The sequence below is a fragment of the Urocampus carinirostris genome, chromosome 4 (genome assembly GCF_059441175.1).
Source record: "Urocampus carinirostris isolate Australia breed hairy pipefish chromosome 4, RoL_Ucar_1.0, whole genome shotgun sequence".
In the NCBI taxonomy this organism is placed as follows: domain Eukaryota; kingdom Metazoa; phylum Chordata; class Actinopteri; order Syngnathiformes; family Syngnathidae; genus Urocampus; species Urocampus carinirostris.
In genome coordinates, this window is record NC_142352.1 from 34,538,214 (window position 1) to 34,562,452 (window position 24,239).

General features: G+C 39.0%; 1 protein-coding gene across 6 annotated transcripts in view; it reads left to right on the top strand.

The window, feature by feature from the left end:
- Positions 1 to 16,697: 16,697 nt before the first annotated feature.
- sema6d (semaphorin 6D) overlaps positions 16,698 to 24,239 on the top strand; it is a 41,766-nt gene continuing 34,224 nt past the window's right edge. For 4 of the 6 annotated variants that reach the window (XM_088334307.1, XM_088334311.1, XM_088334310.1 and 1 more), the window contains exon 1: positions 16,698 to 16,962. The gene's annotated coding sequence lies outside the window, so the exon portion shown is untranslated. Of the gene's footprint in view, positions 16,963 to 17,330; positions 17,355 to 17,448; positions 17,526 to 24,239 lie in introns of those variants that run through there. The other 2 variants (XM_088334308.1, XM_088334309.1) reach the window with 2 other exon arrangements.

Genomic DNA, 24,239 nt, shown 5'->3' on the forward strand with positions numbered 1-24,239 from the left:
ATTTTACTTCTCATTTTTGCACAGCCTCTTTAAGGCTTTTAGGTGCCTGCAGGGGCAAGATGGTGGACGGTCAGATTAGCTGCCTTTATCATATATAAAACAAATGCTAATATCTCACCCTACAAGTATTTTTAAAATGCACCTTCATATGATAGAGTATGTATTATTATGTTTTAACTCAAAGCAACAGTGTGTATTATTTAGCGCTTCCTAGTGGTAAAAAACAACCAAAAAAATATTGGTTCAAAAAATAAGCCAAGATGCATGAATTATTACATAAAAGTGAAATTTCTAGAATATTTGTAGGTCACGAAATTTGCATGTATTTCACATAACCTGAGCCTCACCTAAAAGGAAATGACATGTTTGTCTGCCATCTTGCTGCACCGTCTTTAAAAACTGATTTGACATTTGCGTTAACCCAGTGATCAATTTATTCTGTTTTGTTTCCGTTTATAGCACTGGAAACCTGCAAAGAAGAATGAATAGGATGTCATTTTGTTATTTTGACTGTGCACTGGTTGCATGATTGTCACTATCAGCCAATAATGTTGCTGTTCTTTGATCCCACACCCTTTAGGGCAAATCTGATTTTTGTATAAAGAAAGGGATTCAGAACAGCTTGGAATGCTCTTATCTTTAGGATTTTTGTATAGTCGTGTTATCCTTACAAGGTCAAAATTCATTGATGTATTCCTTCCTTATTTTAAAGAATTTTAATAATTAATAAAGCCAAATTCATTTTAAACTATAATGCATTGTATTCATTATATTGTTCTCTAGTTTAGCCGAACTTGACATATTGTGCAAAAGTCTGGGGCAATAATTACAAAAGTTGACTACAGCCCCTTTTTATCTTCCTAAAACGTGAAATTAGAACTATACACACGGTAGGCAGGGTTGGCTAGGGTTACTTTAACTTGATTACTTTCAATTACTCTTGGATTACTCCAATACCAAATATGCTAATAAAAGACAAAAGAAACTAAATATGAATAAAACTATGACTCAGAACACGTGGTAAGCTTTCTCTCTGGCTTTGATCTCTTTGATCTCCGGCAAAACTAACATAAAATGCGACAGAAACAAAATGAAAATAAATCCAAACAGTTTGCCAACATCATTTTTGCCGTTCCATGTATTCCGTTACTCCCCAAGCCTGCACAAAATTTAGTAATTTTATTCATATTTAGTTTATTTTGTCTTTTATTAGCAGATTTGGTATTGGAGTTATCCAAAAGTAATTGAAAGTAATCAAGTTAAAGTAACCCTACCCAACCCTGACGGTAGGATATCGAGATCATACTAATATTTTATTCTTGCAGTCCAAACTTTTAAAATTAGATGATTTAGTAAATGTTTTCAATGCACAACTGCTATTTAAGGTCAACAAAAACATAGTGCCAGAAAACATCCATAAATTATTCATTCAAAAAGAAGGAAATTATAACTTAAGGGACTGTAGTGAATTCATGATCCCAAAGGTGAGAACCACCAGGAGAAGAATGTGTGTGTCTGTGTGTGGAGTCAAGCTCTGGAACGGTTTGAAAGACAAGATCAAACGATGACTTGTTCAAATTTAAATACAAAAAAACATTCCTGGTGGAATACAGGGATGAAGAAAATCGGGTATGAGTGCGTCTAGAACTATGATTAACTTTGTGTTATTGTTGCAGTTGTTACCATACCATAACTGCTATTATTAATAGTATTACAATTGTTGTTATATAATTGGTGTGTTTAATAGGGAAGATTAAAGGGAAGGGAATATAAGCATTTGCTTCTGACTACCCCTTTTCGAACATCTCATCTAATCTCATTAGCTGCACCGCTTATCCTCAGTAGGGTCGCGGGGGTGCTGGAGCCTATCCCAGCAATCATCGGGCAGTGGGCAGGGGACACCCTGAACTGGTTGCCAGCCAATCGCAGGGCCTTTTCGAATATATTATGTTATATTATTTTGTTGTTGAGTTATTGTTTTTTTTCTGTTTTTATTTTCATTTTCGAATAAAGTTTTCATTCATTTATTCCTAAGTTTCTACTAAACCAGTGGTTCTCAACTCGTCTGACATTCCACCCCAATGATATGCTTCGAACCAAGTCAAGAAACAAACTCCACTTCTCAAATGTATCAAATAGAAAGATTGTGCAGTTTTAAAGCAGAGATAGAAGATAACATTCACTTAAAAAAATGACCTGCAAAACAACTTCAGGCACTTGCATATAAGCGACCCTCTAGACTTATAAAAGAAATGTGTACCCAAAATATTAATAAGACATGAACCTAAACATTGACAATTATTTGATTATGTAAATAAAAAAGAATTATGAACTGGTAAAAAAATAATATAGAACATTTTTAAACCACCACTTCAATGGCAGACACTCGTACACTATTTTTGTTTCCGCTCTTCCTTCCTTTTATCACACACGTTCTTGGGACCCATTAATATAGAAAGAAAAGGGAAATAAAACCTACAAATTGATAATAACTTGAGATGTGGTCTCTCTCAAATGCTATCAGGACGTCGCAGATTGACTGAATAGAAAGAAGAGATCGAGCAGGTCATTATCACCATATGCTGTTAAGGAAGGTCATTGACTCTCTGTATTTTCTTATTTTAAGCATTTTTTGGGGCAAGGCAAGGGCCGCGCCCCACTGAAAACGGGTCATCGACCCACTTTTGTGTTCCGAACCGCCACTTGTCAAACACTGTACAAAACTATAAACTCAACAAGCAGATTGATCTTTTTAAATCTGAGATAAAGCATATTTTATTAGAATTGTTTGCATCCCTACTTATCTTTGTTGTCCGACTGTAAGAAATCACAGAGGACGAAGTAAATCTCATTAAGTGTTGTTTGAATATACCGTTAGGGTTTCAAAGGTCATCTTTACTAGATTTTTGACATGGGTGGCCTCTGCAAAGCTGAGTTGGGGATTAAGAAAAAAGGTCTTCACCTAAACTTGAGGACTACTCAACAGGACAACGTAGTCAGGTGACAAATGGTGCCTGAGGCCAGCCAAGTGCCAGAAATGGCCTCTTAATCAATCAGAGGTCATTCGGGAGGCTCAGTCCAGACTGTTCACCCGGGGAGTCTACCATCTGATGGAACGCTCAATGCCAAAAATGGTACGCAACCTTCTTTGTACCTCTGCTTCTGCAATCGCCACCAGTCACATTTTTCACCAAATGGTGAAGAAATAAGATTTACAATGGTTAAATCACCTCAACTATGGGGAGATGAACTGCTTGGCCCACCCTAATCAATCAACTGATGAAAGATTTGTACTAAAAAAATGAAAAACAGGAAACAACTGCTAAAAAGGAGATCTACAGTTGTAAAAACAATTAAGCTGATTTATTGTGCACACTTAATGTTAAACTTGTAAAAGATCAGCAGTTATCCTATCACAAAGAAGCCCAGTACATTGTTAAAAACTGAGTAAAAAAATATGTTTATAAAATTAGAACACAACCAGTACAATAAAAACAAACTAAATGAAAATAAAAAAAAACATTTGTCTGTTAGCAGATCACTAATTATTTCAAGCATTTGATTTATTACTGTCCGTAAATAAGTATAGTAAAATCAACTTTAAAATGGCAAATTGATCCAAATATCAATATTGTCAATGCTGAAGGAGTACTTCATGAATAGTGATCGATAGTGTCTTTCCATTTTAACTATTACTACAATGAAGTTCTAAGTCTTAGACTTAGAATCTAAGATTATCACAGTTCACAGATCTTTTAACTTTCTGTAGTGTGACAAATAAGGCTTGGTGGCGCCCATCCCTCTCAAGGCGTTTTTTTGGGTAGGGGTCTGCTCCCCCACATGAAACATAGTACCGGTTTCCCAGGTTACCAGTAGCAGGCGAAGCCTCCGGATCTGACTCAGGAACAACACTTTCATCATCAGGTAGTTGTTGTTTTTCAGTGTAAAGCGTCATACTATTCTTCAGAGATACCAGATCCTAAATCACTGGGGGAAATTTTTGAGTAAAACAGTACATATATTATAACGTTCAAAGTTGATCCAATTGGGTTTACACTTTATTTGAACAACTGACTTTACTTTTAATATATTGTGCAAGTAGGCGTCCTGTTGACACTGTTGAGGAGGATTTGTATTTTCGTTGCATTGCTTCAATTTTTGTTTGATTCTCTTGACTTTTGTTCTGAAACAATTGTAATAGACATATTTATTTTTAAATGTAAATGGTAAATTGACTGCATTTATATAGCGCTTTTCAAGTCAATGAGACCTCCCAAAGCGCTTTACAATGTGCTTCACACTTACCCATTCGCACACACACACATAACCTGCGACCTCTTGATCCCAAGATGAGCACTTTAGCTCCTGAGCAACTGCCGCCCCATAAAAAAAATTTGCGCCTAAAATCTTAGCTGTGTTTAATCTAATTATAAACTAACTCAAGGGGGAGGCGTTAAATGTTCAAAGATCATGACATTTCTCAGCAAAAAGTATCGATATTGGTATCAATCGATACTACCTTGTAATTACTGTTATCTGATCGATACAAAAATCCCAGCATTACCCACCCCGAATGTATGGCTCTCAAAATAAAATAAGCTATTACAGAGGGTCACGTGAGCATGTGAGATGATGTTCTCAAGGAATAAAACAAATTGGCTTGCCTTAAACATTAGGTTTGTAGTGGCACCACTTCCTGTGGTGTTTCTTGGGCAAGTAGCCCATCACTCTCCAGGCCAACAATAGACCCTGTCATAATGGCTTTGGTTTTTTACAAAGACAAACAAAACTACAGTAATTCTACATAGAGTTTTACACATAACATTAAGATGTTCTTTAGGACAGACTTTCACATCCTCGTCAACAAACACAAATTAGCATTAGGATTAACATCCTTTGGATTAGACTGATTACATTGTGCAATAAATTCTGTGAACCCCAGATTTGCTTTTTTTTTTAATCAGATAAACTATTGCTGCCACTACTTTTATTACTACTTCATAAGCATTTCATTAGAACTGAAAGGACCCTTAACCTGCAATGTGATCCGTTTATCCGTGGGAAATTGTTGCAATAAAATATCTCCCTCAGAGGTGCACTGGCCTCTATATTGTAACCCACATCCTTGACACAAGGCCATCTGCACTGGCATTTCTTGCAGTAAATAAGGGAGTGTTCCACAGACCAGCCCAACCTTAAGGCCAAGCCCTTCGCATTCTCCTTTACGACCAGAGGCCCACCGTTGTACACCCCAAGGGGGTTAACCAACGCACTGCACATTCTCAAGGGAAACGCGAGGCAATGACGGGAGCACGTCCCTTCTGTTATTTATCTTCAGCCTCAAAATTCCCTTTCAGGAAGCATGTGCAACATTTTATCCTCCCACTACTCTTCATCCATCAACCTTCCCACAGTGGTGGGCCGTGAGAGTATGCAAGGCCTTTTCCGTTGGCCTAAAAAATATCTTAATTGTCTATTATTTGCTCTGTTTATCCTCACTACTGTCCCCACAACAGTGGGCAGTCACAGGGCACATAGTGACAGACAACCATTTACACGTTCACTCATACCTAGGGAAAATTTGGACCAGCCATTTAACGTGACATATATGTCTTTGGAATGTGGGAGTGCCCGGAAGAAACCCAAGCAGGCACGAGGAGAACATGCAAACTTTACACTGGAAGACTGGTAGCTGAACCCATGACCTCAGAACTGTGCCGCAGACGGGCTAACCACTCACCTACCGTGCTCCCTTTATGAATCCTGTGATGTTGATTAAATTTTATCTATCAATACTTCTTATTTCCAAATTATATGTCAGCTTCCTTCATTTATTTTTTTTGGCTGCGCTGCTTCCAGATGTGTGATTTCATATTCAAGCAATCGACCAATCGCATTCAAGCCATTGGCCCTCACGAAAACTGCTGAAGGCTGTGAGACATGACATCAGTGTCCGAAAAACCTGTTAGTTTAGCCAATCAGATTCTGAGTTGGGCCCTGAACGCCTGCTAGCGGGCTTTGGGTAACATCACAGTTTTCACAAACTATGATTGGCTATTGGGCAGTTATCCATCAAAACAATCAAGCCAACAGCCTTTTAGCTTGAAGAAACCGTGCAGCTCAAGGAAATGTATTGTTGGGTTGTGTTAATTCCAAAATGTCTGCCAACCCTGAAACCAGCCAGCCTTTCACAAACAGGAAAAGGTTTTGTCCGTTTTGTTCAGCCTAGAGGCAAGATCTTAAGCCAGAGTCCAAGGCCGACCTGATCCGAATTATTGGCAAGTCGTGTCTAAAATGTAAATCATTATGTTTGTGTCAGGCCGATTTACTCTCTTGAGGAGCTTTTCTAAAATTATCCACCTGTCATTGTTCTTCGTTGTGTCTGTTCATACTGTCCTGTTTAAGTTTGATTTGGTTATAATTAACAAACTTCTTGTATCACGTGTCTGTGCGGCGCTGGGCCTTTCGCATCCACCCCTCTCAAACTGGGGTCATTGAAAAACACCTCTTCACCCGAGTCTCCACAAAGTCAAGTCATGTTTATTTGTATAGCCCTTAATCACAAAGAGTCTCAAAGGGCTGCACGGAGCACAGATTATTGCAAACCACAGACTATTATTACACCATCCCCTGATCTAAAGCCTACATGAGGGCAAGGAAAAACTCAAAAACCTCAACCTGAGGAAAATGACGAAACCTTGAGAAGGGACCGTACATGAGGTAATCCCCCTTCCAGGCTGCAATGTATGTTGCAAGAACAAATAATACACATATATTGTGAACATAAAATATAGGTTTTTCATATGCTATAGAATAGAAGTGTGTTTTAAATCTAGATTATAACAGTTCCACTGAGGTTGCAGATTGAATCTCAGGGGAAAGAGCATTCCACAGGACTGGGGCCCGGATGGAGAACGCTCTCGAACCTGCGGATCTCCTCTTGGCTCTTGGGATCACCAGTAGACCAGCATTTCAGAGCGAAGGCTCCGGACCATAACATAGGGCAAAAATAAAGATATGATGGAGCAAGTCTATGCATGATTTTGTATACTACCAACAGAACCTTAAATCTCATCCTAAGGTAACAGGGAGCCAATGCAGGTTAGCTAAAATCAGGGTAATGTGATCAAGCATTTTGTACCAGCTGAAGGCTCTTGATATTGGACTTTGGGAGACCGAAGAGTAGTGCATTACAGTACTCGAGACGGAAGGTAAAAAAACGCAAAGAAAAGAATAAAGAAAAAGAAAAACACTTCCAAGAGCCGGCCGGCTTATTGAGTCGCTACATTCGCGAACGACACATCACTAATTCAAACTGGAGCTGAAGGCCTGGGTCTGCCACAACCTTCCCACCATGTCTAACATGAAGGATTTATTATTTGTAGACCAACTGGTGAGCCACGTTTTCACCTGTCTGTCATGACTGCTGTGTTTAAATCAAAATTTGACATAGTATTCAGTAGTGAGGGATTTGAAAGGTTGTTTTAATGTTGTGAATTTCCTGTCAAAGTATGAAAAGAAGCACGATACTCAGTCGCTTTGCCTCTACGCCCTCAGTAAAACTGCCATTCGCTGTAAAAAGGGCCAATCAATACAGCCATCAATCACCAGACACCCATCAATCCATAAATCTATTCGGCCATCCTGACTCCCAGTACCTGCATCCGAGCAAACATCGAACACATTGATTTGTCCGCCATTGCCCTCTTCCACTCATGTGCTGATTCAGTATTCAACAAGAAGGTCGCAAAAATACAAAACAGGGATTAAAAGTCGCAGAAAAGCAACTCACATGACTATAGTACAGTAATCCCTCATTTTTTTTGCCTGGGATTGCGCTCCAAAAACGTCCCGCAATAGACAAACATTTATTTAATTATTCTTTAATTTATTACTCAAGAAAATGCCCAATTTACATGCTTAGGTATTTGTTTAACAAATAAAAGTACTGTGTTTTATAAACGTTTTTGTTTTACCGTTTTGTCAAATTATAATCTTAAAAATAATGTTGGCGTTTAATTGCACGACGGTATTGATTAAAGACACAATCCAATGTATCTTAATGATACTTTGCCGCCATCATGTGGATGTTATGGAAAAGACATCTGTCCTCCAGAATTCACATGCTTTTCCATTATCAAACATCTTGAAAAAGCGCCAATGCGCCACAAGGGAGTGTCAAAGACCTGCATGTGGCTCCAGGGCAAGTTTAGCCGGTTGAGAAGTCCAAGTTCATTTGTTATAAAAGCTTCTTCCTCTGCCTTCTGCGCATACATCATGTAAGTTACGCATGTGTACAACTCAGAACACAACATAATTGACTTGAAGGCAGACACACAAAAAATTGGCGGCAAAACTGTTTAGCCAATCACAATGCAGAACGCAATGCACGATGAAAATCCGCAAAGTAGCGAGACTCCAATAAATAAACTGCAACACAGTAAGTGATTACTGTATAAAGGCAAGAGACACAACGAGATCTTGCGAAAATTAAGCACTGCAAGATTTCTCATTATTGCAAATCAGTTTTTTGTTTTTTTTTACCAAGCCATTTTTGAGGGCATCTGCTCAAAATCAGCTAGCTGGAAAACATCAAAATAAACGACCAAAGACTTGGAGTATATGTACATGAATATGATGGTTGGATTTTATTCTACTTTTTCCTCATGAAAAGTATTTAACCAGAGCTCAAGTGCTGTTAATAGTATTGCGTCCACAAGTAATAGTCCACTCGTTGCTAATGCTAACAGCTAATGCTGTTTCCCTCACCCTCTTTATACAGAATGTTCAGACAACCCTCTTTGGGTAGAAAATATATTGCCAAATACAAAGCTCTAAATCAAACTAAATTACACAAACTTCTGTTTATAATATATGATGGTCAGTACATAATAAAATACAGTGTGACCTCTACTTACAAATTTTTATTGGCTTCAGTAGTGATGTTGTATAATGAAACGGTTGTAAATCAAAACACATTTTCCCATTGAAATGAATGGAAACAAGATGAATCCGTTTCAAAGTCATCAAATGCAACCAGACCCCCATTAAATCAACTGTAACTGCCCAGGAGGTAAACTAATGTTTAGTATATGTTCATAAATATATCAAGTAGTATAAATAAAACGAAAAAAAAAGGCTAGGGTTTGGGTTAGGGTTAGGGAAATGCAAAAAATGAAGTTACTGTACAGTACATTGCTTCATTAACCAAGACCGTTCAAACAACGACAGCAACAGAATGGACATGATAACATGTAAAAAGTCAGTGTGAATGTAATTCACTTAGCACGCTTTTGGATGCATAAAGTAGCAATCAAGTGGTGGTTGTGTCTGTCTGTAACACAGATTTTTTTTTTTAAATGTCTCAAGCAGTTATCATCAAGCATTTCCATTACCATTGCTTCTGGCTTTATCAGGATGTATTTGTGCTTAAAATAGCCTATACTTTTTACCAGCAAGCAAAAACATCCTTAATTCCTGCAGACGATAAAAGCTCCACCTGTATTCCCTTGCCAAATCTGCAACTCCAATCTCACTTTCATATTTGGCGATGATAAATTGTTTCTTTTCGATCGAAGCTGAAAATGGAATATCACTGTGAACTGTAAAGTGTACCGTAAACAATGCGCAGTGGTGAAAATGAACTCAGCCCTATTGGCTGCAACCAAGGAAATAATAGACTAAACCATTTAGCAATGTAATGCTATTTAGCAATTGAGCTGATAAACAACGCAGGATGCTGTTGATGCATAACTGTGTGAACCTTTAGTAGTAGCGTCACTGACTTTGGACACTTTAAAACTTATTGTATAACGAAGGAAATTTTAGTCGGGCGCAAACTTTGGATATCAAAACATTCGTAAGATGGGTCGATAGTAAGTAGAGGTACCACTGTACTTGAACAACTTTGCATTTGTTTACACAGCCTGAACCTCACCTTGAGGGAGTTTCAAACGTATTTAAAAAAAAAAAATAGAAAATGGGAGAGGGTTGTTCGAATAAAAGGCAAACACATGTAAAGAGTTTAAAACAAGGATCAGCAGGGATCAGCGGTTCAAGCTAGTGTTTCCTCTACAAGCATTCAAATGCAGATCCAACTTTCACATCTCACAATGGAAGTTGTCCTGAGTGTGTGTGTGTGTGTGTGTGTGTGTGTGTGTGTGTGTGTGTGTGTGTGTGTGTGTGTGTGTGTGTGTGTGTGTGTGTGTGTGTGTGTGTGTGTGCAAGTGCGTGAAGACTATCGAGTACGCAAAAGTGATTCTTGCACGTCTGTTAACCCCCATTTCATACATAGTGCAAATTGGCCACCGTGGTAGCGCCACGTCCAACCTTGCTGGAGCGACTCCACACCTTTGATGATAACCTAACGTATCTTGGAGCCGTTTTTGTTGGCATGTAAGATATTGGCCAAAAAAGCCCATCAATGCCTGTATTTTTCTGCAAACTCAGGAGAGCTTTGACAACAATCATGCTCTTACTCTACAGAGGCACCATCACCGTGTGGGATGGCGCTTCTACCGTGTCCAGCCAAAAGACTCTGCAGCACATTGTGTGTACAGCGAAAAAGGACATTGGTGTCCTCCCCACAACACTCTTGGACATATACTGTACAACTCCCCCTCACTGGCAAAGCCACCAGGATTGCAGGTGACCCCACCCACCTTCTCACAGCCTCTTCAACTGCAGTCTCTCTGAGCCAGAACCAGCAGGCTAAAGGACAACTTCGTTCCTCAGGCTGTCAGGACTCCCTCCCTGTCCTACCCCTTCACACTTCTGCCAAATTAAAGCAAACCTGCTTTATTTTAATTCTGACTATACTTTGCACACACAAAAAATTGATTAAAATCCAACATATTTTGTTATTTAAAAAAAAGACAACAACAAAAAAAAGACAACTGGCTGCTCTATTGTTCCTGCTGCTATTGGTTATTCGTATGGAGAGAAGAGGAAGTAATTTAATCTGCGCTGTATGTAGTGCATATAGGGGCGGCAGTAGCTCAGGAGGTAGAGCGATCGTTTTAGGATTAAGGGATCCCAGTTCGAATCCCGGCTTGTCCGTGTTACATCTCGAAGTGTCCTTGGGTAAGACATTGAACCCCCAATTACCCCCAATAAGCAGGTTAGCGCCTTACATGGCTGCACACATCACGGCCGCTATTGGGAAATGTGAAGCACAATGTAAAGCGCTTTGGGAAGTCATTGACTTGAAAAGCGCTATATAAATGCAGATCATTTCATTTCATTTCATTTGACAATAAATGGGAATCGATTCAATTGAAGATGCCTAACAATGTAAATGAAGCACAAATGAAAATGTTTAGCAATACTATGTTTAGGGTATAACACTATTGCAAATGTGTTGGTAAGGTGTTCATTTCTGTGCTCTGCAATGCTTGTGACCTTTATCAAGGGCATGTTAAAAGAAAATCAATGATCAAGCAAATTCTATAGAGATAGTTGGTTGGTTGGTTGGATCCCTTAACCACAGGGTCATAGAGGCACTATTTCCAGTGGCGTGTTTTGGGCAAGTACCACCTGGTGGAGCTCATCCCTCTCCAAGCCAACATGTTTCCACCCGGTCTCGAACTGGCGACCTTTATCGTGTCGGGCGAATGTGCTAACCACTGCACCACTCATAGAGAAAGTAGATATGTATTTATTTATCAAATTATGTGTTATGTATTCAATTTCATTCTAATGTCGCTAATACTACCATTTTAATTGATACAAAAATATATAAGAATTAAATGAATATATATTTAGAATTAGAATTAAATTTATCGTCATTGATAACCACATAGTGAACATTGTTTACCGTGAAATTAGACATGGAAGTACAGAATTATTATGTTATAAAGACTTAAAAAATACAAATAAGATAACAGGAATGACAGGATAAATAGGCACATTAAATATATTAAAAAGATAATGCTTGTATAGCACTTTTAAGACAACGAATTGCAGCTCAAAGTGCTGTATAAAAACAGTACATGTACAGTACATTAATGAATGTCTATGTCAAAAAAACAAATTCACATAAGTAAAAAAAACATCAATAGAGTTCATCAATCAAAATAAAGATGTAAATAATTTGAATATAGACACACAAAAAAACAGAATCACTAAGTCCTTTACCAGACAGAAAGCCTTTATTATGTCACAAAAGCAAAGGACTTATCTGTTATAGAGTTTGTTTTTAACAAAAAAAAATGAGAGCAACAAATGTTGTTATGTGTATTCTACAATGTCATTATGAACAAAACAGGACCACTCCAAATTTTGAAACGGAATCAAGTTTTATTTCCCTTTGTAATTGTCAAAAACAATGTTTTTAACGTAGTAATTAAGTATCTGGCATTAGTAACGTCACACCTATATCGAAGAAAAGCTTCAAATCGACATCAACGGCAACCAGGTGTTAAAGGAGCTGTATCTGAGTCAGATCAGGAGTCTTCTCCTGCTTCAGGTATCCATAAAAACTGGTACAATTTGTTTCATGTGGGGGAGCAAACACCCAAATTTCAGCCTGGAGAGGGATGCGCGCTACCAGGATGTACTTGCCCAAGACACACCACAGGATAAGCTATGAATACCCTTTTTTCCGATACAATACCCATTTTTCAATACATCTGGCAAGATGTATAATTTCCACAGTCTTGGTTATGTATCTATACTGTTAAAATACTATTAATAATGGGAGCAACTGGCTGTGTTTGCCATGTATTTTGTATAATGCCCTCATTGTAACGGTTGTCAACTTAATTTCTCTGCAAACTTTTCTGCCGAGTTTTAGCCAAAGTATACTTTGGCCACTTTCACGGGGCTTCGCTAAATATAGTAGGGGCTTACCCCTATCTCTTCAAATTCAAACATTGCTAAAAGATGTTTTAACTAAGCACCAGTAGCTTGCTTTAGCCTCGAATAGCCTGAAATGAGTTTTAACTAAGAGCAGTTGCTGACTTGAAATTGTGGAGAGGAGGTTGGGGGGTTTAACATGTGGGGTGCAATACAGGGTCACACAAGAGGGAGGAGGGGTATTTTTCTTTCTTTTTTTTCTCCCTTCGTACCTCTCTGTCCCTCTCTTTCTCTGTGCCTCTGTTAAGGGTGGGCAGATTGATCCAAATATCGATAGTAGGGATACTGAGCAAGTTCTTAGATCGGATTGGTACTATTGTATTATTATATCGATGTCGTCCCATTTAACTATCACTATAATGTTGTTAGCATTTTGTAAGATTATACATACATTATAACATTCAAATTTGATCTACTTGTGGTTTAATTATTTTGCACTGCTGATTTGATTGTAAAAATAGTATGCAATAAAAGGTGTTGTATTTTCTGAACTATAAGGCCCATCTGATTGTGAGACGCATCTTTAAAAATCCCTTGTAAAGATTTTTCCCATCTAAAAGGCGCATCAAACTATAAGGCACATGAGATTACAACAGAAGATAAAACACGTATTTCATAGAACATCATATTTGGGAATCTGGTTTCACAACAGAAATTAATCTATTAATTCATAAATGGTTACCGTATGTTCCGTATTATCTATCCATTCGTTTTTTGTGATGCTTATCCTCAGTAGGGTGGCGGAGGTGCTGTAGCCCATCCCAGATATCTTCAGGCAGTGGGTAAGGGACACCCTGAACTGGTTGACAGCCAATCACAGGGCTCACAGAGACACTTAACTCACTCACTCATTCACAACTAGGGACAATTTAGACAGGCCAATTAACCTGACATATTTTTGGAAAGTAGGAGGAAACCGAAGAGCCCGGAGGAAACCCACGCAGGCCTGAGGAGAACATGCAAACTCCGAATGGGGAGGCCGTGGTTTTTTCTTTTTTCTTCATTTTTCTTTTTTTTCTTTTTTCTTTTTCTTTTCCCTTCCCTTTAACTGTCTTTTTTTCTTTTTTCATTTTCTTTTTAAAAAATCAAATTTCTTCTTCCCCCCCTTTCTTTTTTAGTATTTGTTTTCTTTCAGTTTTTTGTTTTTCTATTTCTGGTTTTCTTCTTTTCCTTTCTTTTTCTGTTTTTTTTTCTTCATCATTTTTCTTTATTTCTGTTCTACATTTTTCTTTTTGTTATTTGCTAGGAATCAAATGGACTGAACCAATTCAAGACAGTGGAGTATTTCCGACACTGAGTTGTTCACATTTTTGTTTCGTTTTACATTTTATTATTTTTTTTCTGGCGTTTTTCAACCTATTCAAGTCTACTCATTCAAGACAAGAGTTTTAGGGCCCGGTCACACAGCCGTTTGCGGCTGAATCACGGCCAGAAATTTCTGCCTGTGAGGTGGACGCTATTGGACGCTTTGAGATCGCCATACGGACAAGATACAGCAGTGCTTAACACGCAGTCGGAAATTCGCGCGCGGGTGGCAGCGCGAAAAAGTTTTGCGCTGCTCAATTCTTTAGAGCGCGGGTACACAGCCTTTCACGGGCGTATCGAGGCTGAACCACGGCCAGAAATTTCTGAACGTGAAGCAGACGCTGTTGGGCGCTGTTGGACGCTTTGAGACCGCCATATAGACGAGATACAGCAGTGCTTTACTCGCGGTCGGAAATTCACACGCGGCTGGCCGCGCGAAAAAGTTTTGAGCTGCTCAAAACTTTGAGTACGTGTTAACCGCGGGCGGCACACGAGGTAATGACGCGGAAATGACGCGGAACGACGTGCTCTGGCCGTAATCGAACGGTAATATGCACACCGTATATAAAATCCTTCCCCCCTCGCGTGAACGCGCATTCTGCTGCGCTTCCAACAAAAGCGATCGTATTCTATATAAAACGCTTATTAAAACAATAAAGCGAGCTAATTATAACAATTGGGAGATCCTATTCTATATAACGCGTTTATTTAAACAATAAAGTGCGATCGAATTCTATAAAATGCGTTTGTTAACGCGGATGAAAAAGTCACCAACGTCAATGCACGCTTCCAACAAAAGCGATCGCAGCAGAATGCGCGTTCACGCGAGGGGGGGGGGGGTGTTGCGTAGGAGTCGGATTTGGGCACATCACCGGCTCGGGAGCTTTTATACCCGTGGTCCACACGAGAAAATGACGCGGAAATGACGCGATGAGGAAGCGGAACAGTCGCCGGCGTCTGTTTTGCGGGCATACCACCGATGAACAGCGGGTTGGCCAATTTTGCGCATTTTCCATCGCGGGCAACCATGGGCAAAAAAAACCCCGCAAAATTTTAGCCGTGATTCAGCCGCAAACGGCTGTGTGACCGGCCCCTTAGAAATGCTATAATTTTGGGGGGCGCTTGGGTAAAATAGGTTGGTTGCGCTCGTGAATAGGCATGTTTACATTCATTTATTTAATACGGTTAAATTTTGCATTGTAGTTATTTAAAAATAGACTGTTTGTAGGCGGTTTTTATCATAGTTAAAACTATCTCATACCTGTCAACCTGTATGGGTTTGCCGTACAAAGTACGTTTTTTATGTATTTTAAGACGTGTACAACGTACCAGGAAATCTGTACGGAAAAACGCAAATTTGTCAATTATGGGTACCATCCGGTGTACACCGACTATCACGAAACGGCAAATCAATCAGGTCAAACGAGTTCGCCGCGGAAGCCTCTATCTCGGTATCGTTTTTTTTCCGTTGCAAACGAAGCTAGCGGTTGTAGTGAAAGGAAGTCCGTCTCTTTTTAGAGAACTGGCTTTTTCGCCTCAATTCATTAAAGAGAGCCAGCTCTCAAACGGCTCACTTGCTTTGATGCATTATCATACCTGTCAACCTGTACATTTTTGCCGTACAAAATACGTTTATTATGCATTTTAAGACGTGTACGACGTAGAAGAAAATCTGTACGGAAAAACGCAAATTTGTCAAATATGTGTACCATCCGGTAAACACCGACTATCACGAAACGGCAAATCAATCAAGTCTAACGAGTTCGCCGCAGAAGCCTCTATCTCAGTATAGTTTTTTTCGTTGCAAACGAAGCGAGCTGTTTGATGCTACTGTGCGCATGTGTCTGCCGTCTGGGGATTTCCCATCATGCATCATTCAGAAAAAAAAAAGAATATAGTGTACGATTATTTTGTATTTTGTACAGGAAAATGCGACAGTTTGTACGGGCATGGAGCCGTGGAGGTTGACACGTATGCATTATATTACGAATTATTATGTTGTATAAAGAGGTTAAGAAAAAAAGGAAGTATAAAAGCAGAAAATGAAAAAAGACAGGTTTGTGGTTATTCCTTTAATCAGTATGTTACCAACAATAATTTAATGCAGAAAATGAATTAATAATTTGAATAAGAAAATGTATTATTCTTCTTAATTATATTTGCATGTATTTTTTCCGTCTACTGTGAACGTCCAAGCTACTTAATTTTTGAACTTTTTTAGAATAAACCTCATTCATGTCGAGCAACTCAGTCTCTAACAACAAAATGTTAATTAACAATATGTATGATATAACGAAACACATGTACAATGTAACATGTTAAACTACATAAATAAAAACGTTTGGAATAAAAATATGGTGTAGGTTGACAGGTATGGGCGGGGGTTCAATAATTCAATGATTACGAGATTTCCTATCAAAAGTATCGGTACTGATCCTACCCGGTGTTTAATGGTGCAGATCGATACCAAGAATCCCAGTATCGCCCAACCCTAGCCTCTCTGTGGCTCTTGGAAAGAGAGGAAGGAAGCCAGAACGGAGGCAGGAGGCAGGCAGGCAACGCGCTCGAAAGAGCTGGATAGTGGGGGAGGGACTGGAGCAAGAGCGCTCCTTATTGGCGGCCCGTGGATCTCTCCCTGCGTGGATTGACCGAGCTCGGGTCAAATTACACCGTTCGCCGTGTCTCCTTTAGTTTGTTTTTCTCTCGGCCAGGAGAAGTTGGAGTGAGGCTCGATTTATTTGCCTTTTTTTTCACCCTGGGATTAACGCCTATGGATACACAATCCTAAAGCATTCAGATGAGGTGAGTTTTTATTCTTTTCATCAATTACTCGCGCGTTTTTGTCACTTTAATGCAGAGCGAAAGTCGACATCGTAAACGGGAGGTTGGGGGTCGAAGGGGTGAGTGGAGGAGAAATACAAGCTCAACGTGCAAAAACATTCGTTGGAACTGTAAATGAATTTACGGATTTATGACTAAGGCGGTCTTTGCACTGTAAAACCTTTGCACTGCTTTGAACGCGCTTCCTTTTAAATGAATATTGACTTCATTGGCTCTTTGTCTTTCTGTGTCTTCGATTGGGACCTTTATTTTAAAGGGGCTAAATTGCATTTTGAGTACAGTGTTTAGTGGCAAATTAGCAATCACTCTCGAGTTGTGAACCAACGTGGCTTTGTGCTTTACAGTCCGCTCCTGTGAGTTATCTCTTTGATCCTCTTTTATGTTTTGGTCCTCTTTTAAGTTACGATTACTGCGTAAAGGCGTACAAACTTAGTCGAGGTTCTCCTGCGTGGGTGTGTGAGCGACGATCGAGTTACTTCTACGGACGAACCGATCTGCTTTGAGCATCTTTCGCCAAACCGAAGGTGGGACTCGGAGCCAGAACCGAAATGAGTGTTAAGAAAGTAAATTTAAAATGATTTTGTGTCCGAAAGGAGCGAAATGTAAGGAGCCTCGTCTACATGGTGCGTGTTTGATTTGATTACCAGAGAAATATTCATATATTCTGGCGGATTTTTCCATTCTTTTAGTAAAAGGGTAGGTTACCCTACGATTTAAAAATGTTTATGCCATTGTTGTCTTATTGGTCAGTATTTTAGTTTAAAAATTGAACAGTTTTTTTTCTCTTTGAAGTACGTAAACGGATTTAAACACATATACAGACTTCACACCTCCGTGAATCTCTTTGATTATGAATTCAGAAAGGTGACACTATAGACACTAGCACCCCCTCTTTCAAAATCAGAATATATATTGTTATTGCGAAAAAGACCAACGGAACTTCCTTTGAGGATCCCTTCATCCAATAAAAAAAAGAATATCCACTAAATAACGACCCAGAATAAATATACATAAACCCTTAAAAGACCCAACACAATAGACACTAGTAACCTCTTGTACAGAATCAGAATATATATTGTCATAGTAAAAAAGACCAACAGAGCTTTGTTTAGATCATCCATTCATTCAATAATTAACAGATAGTACAAAATCCACAGAATAAAAAACTATAAATAACCCAAAACCTATAACTACCCAATGTATTAATGATAAGTGCGCACATGGTATAGTTTTACTTTTATATCTTGGCTCGTGTGTTTATTTCTCTTTCCGGTGCTTTAACCGAACGTCTCTTTGGCTGTCGGATAATAGAAAAGCTCCATCACTGTTTTCCCTCCTCTTGTGTCCCCTCCCCTTTGTTGTCTTTTGTGCTTGGTCCCACATGTGGACACTAAAGGCTTGTGAAAAGATTTACCACGGATGGAACTTTGAATGCCTTTACACCCCAAGTGTGAACAATGCAAGCATTTGTGGCTCCAACGATGCATGGGTTGTGCGCATAAAACTAATAGATATAAATGCACTCCTCTCAAAATGGGAACATTACACATAAAAATAAATTAAAAGAAACACATAAAGTGGTTGAATGTGTTAAACAGTAGTTTATTTTTACTGGAGGATTAGGGGGTCTGGCGATAAATTATCTGTGGAAATCTGCCATTTGCAATAATTAAGGCTAAGAAGTGACATATGGTGGTAAGGACTTGGAATTCCAAGTTTTATTTTTCATGTTCTAATAAATTTTGATCAGAAAGAAAAATATTTGGACAACAGAGGTTGAAGATCCAAACAAGTTGTGGGTTCACTGAAAGTTGTCTGGTTGCCGTGCGTCAAGTCACCTCGCTCGCCCACCGGGTCAGAACTCAGCCAGCAGAACGACCGCAGTTAACCTCCACTACAGCCAGCTGTAACCCTGAACTGCCACCATTAAACCGTGTGATTTTGCATTAACAACTCCTTAGATGTCCCCAAGTCTAAAATTAGAATAATTTGATTTGATTAATAGACAGAGTGATCAAAGTCCCAGCAGTCAACATGTTTGCTCCTCAAAAGGCCCTTTTGGTAGCCCCTTGATAGGGCCAGTGACCGGGGGTGGGGCACCATTGTATTGGTGTGTCCAAAGCCCCCTTTTGTTTTCCCATCACACCTGCAGCTCAGGCCTTTTGTGCAAACTACTTCTGCGTGCAATCTTTTGCCCTGTTTTGCTCTTTGGCTTGCCATGGTTCACTCGAAAATGCTGAGTACTTTTTAGTAGTGCTGGTAAATGCAGACAAAAACCGTCTTGATTTTGTCAATCCCGCTTTTTGAGTCAAACTTTTTGAGTCGTGTGCCGCATTGTTTTGATAAAATTCAGCACAGGGGCCGGGCTGGAGGGGAAAAATAGTCGATTGATGTATTTAAATGTTTGTATATGCGAATAGAGAGTCTTAAATTCAATACCCCCAAAATACATAAATAAATTAAATAACATAAACAAATCCTTGTTTTTTTTTTTTTTGCATTTACCTGCAAAAGTTGGGTTTAATTTTCTATTTTTTTATAAGGGACAATTTCTTTTAATTGGTTTTGAAACAGAAAATAAACAAATAGTTATATTCATTTATAACTAAAATATATTAATTGAAAAATGAAAGTAATATGTCCCTTTTAAGCACTAAATTTGATCATTGAAGAACTGAATTCAATAGGACTACTTTAGAAGGGTTTTTTGCATGCTTTGGTGACATCGAGTGGACTTTTTAAAAACTGCAAGTCATCATTTGACTAGAAACGACAAATTTTTTTCTTATGCATCTCTCAGCATTATCTTGCAGGCTGCAATAAATCTGTTGGCGGGCTGTAGTTTGGTGACCCTTCCTGTAGATAATTGGGATTTTAATCAGTTTCAAATGCTAAATATCACTCAACTAACATTTATTTAAAGAAATATTTATTCATCAAAAACATTGTGCAATATATTACTAATCGTAGAAAAATGACTCATTTTGTGTGAATTGGTAAGTGTGAAGCACATTGTAAAAGTGCTTTAGGAGGTCTTCACTGACTTAAACAGCGCTAATTAAATGCAGTCCAGTTACCATTTTAAATGTTTCAATGCAGAATTAACACTCATAGCTCATGCAAAAATATCTACGTGACCATTGGACTGTCATTTAGCATCAACTTTGGTTGGATATTCAAATTTAACTATTAAATTCATACCTCTGATTTCAAAAATCACGTTTTCAAATTGTAGTTAAGAAAACAACGAATTAATAGAACAAATTATTTATTTTCTGCCTGTAGTTAACGGGCACAGATCTTTAAACTTACAAATGAAGTTGATAGTTGATTCCTCTCACTCAGTTGTGGATGTTTTAATAATAGAAATAAACCCCAACAAAGAATTGCACTCTTGCAGTTCCGCAAGTAAAGACCGTTTGGGATTGAAGTGCTTGCGGCAAAGTGGGAAAAACCACCTTGGGATGGCAGCCGTACAGCACAACGTAAAGTTTGACTGATTTATATTTTAATTTCTATCTTGGACTGTGCCTCTGCACGAGGTTTGGGCATTGTTTGATGAGAAACGGTGGATTCTGTAGATTGATGCTCTTGTTGTGAATCTCAGGCAAGCACAAGGCGTGTCCTCTTTGTACTCGTTTTTGACAATTTCCCGTTTAAATGGCTGGGACTAGACTGTGATGTGTGCCGGTTCCACACGCAGTGGCAGTTATTATCCTGCTGGGAATTTATCTACCCATCAGGTTCAGAATCAAGGCAGGAAATATCACGCGCGGCTGTTGCTCGCCATTTTTATTTTTTTTTATGAGCCCCAAATCGGACTTCCTTGCAAAACGTCATCTGATGGTGCGGTCTGCAAAAGGTGGCGGATGACATATGCCAGTGAAAGTGGAGCTCGTGGATAGAAAATGTGCTAATCTGTCATTTTCGGCTCGTAACACTAAATCCGCAGATTTAACTACCAGAATTAAGCTCGAGACCCCCACACCAAGCCATCCCCCCCCTCCTTTTACCAGCCACGTAGAACAGCATAAATTTGAGCCAACAATATTAGCGAGGAAGCGCGTGGTTGCGGGACGTTTGAAAAAGCTCGTAATAACAGAGGTGGGGAGAAGCAAAGCTGAATGGCTGTGAATTGCGTGACAAGCCCGGCGTCTCCGGGCTTGTTTGAGGCCTAAATGTACATGCACGTCGCACACACACTCACTGGAGGGCAGAAACCAGAGAGTGCAAAGGAGTAGTCGGTAGAAAACATTGTGGGCTCGCGGGAGATTTACAAGTAATTTTAGATCACTGACCTCCAGGTTTCTGTTTTACACTAAACGAACGCCTTTACCTCCGCTGTAAGCCTGTAATCGTGCTGAGCTGCCGTTATTTTCCTACTCAATTGTGTTTTTTGCAAAAAGCTTGGCCAAAGATATCTTCTGTTAACAGTGAGCAGACCTCAGCGCACTAACGCTTTTCTACCACTAGTCTCGGGCGTGATGTGGCACATTTCGACCATTGAGGATGGCGGGTGTCTGTCATTTGGTCATTTGCCCATTTTGCCAAAAGAATGCATTAGAATAAACAAGTGATGCCAGCAGTGTTTCCCATACCATTGGAATATTCTTATAGGCAACTAGCGTTTAATTGGTCCCACCAGATTGTCATTAACTTGTATCATTAAAAATATAATTCATTATATAAACAAAAACATTCTATAATAATAAATTGTTAATAAAAACAACTTTTTGATTTATTTTTATAAAAAATGATCGCAAACACCATGGTGTGTATTTGTGCTACGTATTTGTGAGTTAGTCAGTTGAATTCAAAATGTACAACATTTTCTCACAGGGAAAAAATGTCCCAGAATGCCGCAAAACTGTCCAGCAACCAGGGTCTCACAAAACTCTACTTGTCAGATTTCTTCAATTTTGGGGAGCTTTTATTCATCGTGGGTTAGCGCGAATATGATAAGACAATAAAGCCCTTGGGGAATTTCAAAAAGTGGAACCTAAATGTAGAACGGTGAACCTTCGTCTGAGGTTTTGAGTTTTTCCTTTCCTGCATGTTGGTTTAAGATCAGGCAATGGTGTAATTGTAATCCTGTGCAGTCCTTTGAGACATATTTGTTATTAAGGGCTACACAAATAAATGTGACTTGACTAGTCGCGGGAGTTATTTTCCAAAAATAACCTGTGAATTGCGAAATCCGTAAGGGTCGAAACCTTATTATTATTGAAATGAAATGATCTGCATTTATATAGCGCTTTTCAAGTCAATGGCTTCCCAAAGCGCTTTACAATGTGCTCCACATTTCCCAATAGCGGCCTTGTATTGCCGCCATGTAAGACACTAACCTGCTTATTTGGGGGTATTAGGGGTTCATTGACTTACCCAAGGACACTTCGACATGTAACACGGAGGAGCCGGGATTCGAACTGCGATCTCTTGATCCCAAGACGAGCGCTCTACCTCCTGAGCTACTGCCGCCCAATTAATATACAATTTATCACCCTATTATACATACGCTAATAGCAAATAACAAACTCTTTAAAGGCCCAATCATTGATTTAACAAATAAAAGTATTGTATAAAGGTTTTGAGAGCAGAGATCTTGTCCTGGATACAATGCACAATGCAAATCAGTGAAGCAGCGAGATCGTGAAAAGTGAATTGCGTTTTAGTGAGGGTTCGCCGTATTTGTTTTTGCCGAGACATAAGCAAAAGGTAGTACGCTATCCGCAGTATTTAATCACATTTGTCAAAAAAATGAACATTAGATTGTATAGCTCATAGCTGTAGCGCAATTTTGGGAAATGAAAAAACTACAAACAATAAAAACGCATATAAAAATAAGTACCGTATTTTCCGCACAATAAGGCGCACCTAAAAGCCTTTATTTTTTTCAAAAGCTGACCATGCGCCTTATAATACAGTGCGCCTTATTTATGGATCAATATTAATTCACAAAGTCTTGCAACTAACTTGCAGCCGCCGACTAGATTTTCCCCCGAACGCCAAGTAGTCCGCGGTGTATGCTGGGATTTATTTACCGGCGTTTCATTGGCTAACCAATGTGTCAATCATCATTTGAATAGATCACTATTGGCTAAAGTTATTCGGAGGTCAAGGGGAGGATCCTTTTTATCATTTACAGGCTGGCATTGGCTTAAACGGCAAAACAAAGCCTGCATTTGGCCGAAAAAGATGAATGCGTATAGCACGTGGCTGACGGCATAGAGAAAGCATTTTTTTCTATTCTGTATTTGTAAATATTTTATTCTCCTGGATTTACTACCCTCACGGATATAAGAGGACATTGGCTGCACGTTATTATGAACACAACGACTTTGGTGAGCTACTCCGGGTTTTATATTGTCCCTGTATCTTGTTTCAGACTGAACTCAATATATCTGTGATAAGCGGTGCAGATAATGGATGGAATGGAGTGTCTATTTTTAAATTAAACTCAATTCCAAGTGTTTATTGTCATATGCACAGTAAAGTTGCGAGCGAAAAAGAAAATAGAAATAAAGGAATGGTTGGCATTTCTTGAATCCCAAGACTTTAACCTTCCAAATGATGGAACGATGCATTTGAGTGACATCGTACGAACACCGCATCCGCACGTGTCTACGACACGTATTTGCTTCTTTGCAAGCTTTGGGAATGTTAAGGGGGTAATAAGTTTGACTGAACTATCTGACTGTTTTGTCGACGTTCCCATTGTAGCGCCTTATAATCCGGTGCGTCTTATGTATGTCAAAAATAGGACCAAAAACTATTTTTTCGGGGTGCGCCCTATAACCCGGTGCGCCTTATAGTGCGGAAAATACGGTACAATAAAAGTACTACTTTAAGAATGAAATCGTCCGTTTAATGCGGGGCGTTTGAATTGCAAACAGTGTAATTCGCGTGGTTAGGAGTACGATATATCATTTGTGTGTCACACTACTTTTATTCACGTACCAGAGACAAATGTTAGAGAATGGAGGGAACAAATATTTGTCCTGAAAGATATAAATAAACGCAAAAAAAGCCAGATGAAGGAAACAGCTCTTTGGTGTATCTGATGATGAGCTGGAATTCGAAGGACGTGAAATAAATGCATTGTTTATTTTATGATGGTATTGCGTTCATAATTGTCAATAAATGATTTAAATCATGACCGCATGTATCCAACAACGTTTGTCATTTTTCAATGCTTAGTTTCGCCTAAGAAAAAGTGAAACAAAATTTTATACTACTTA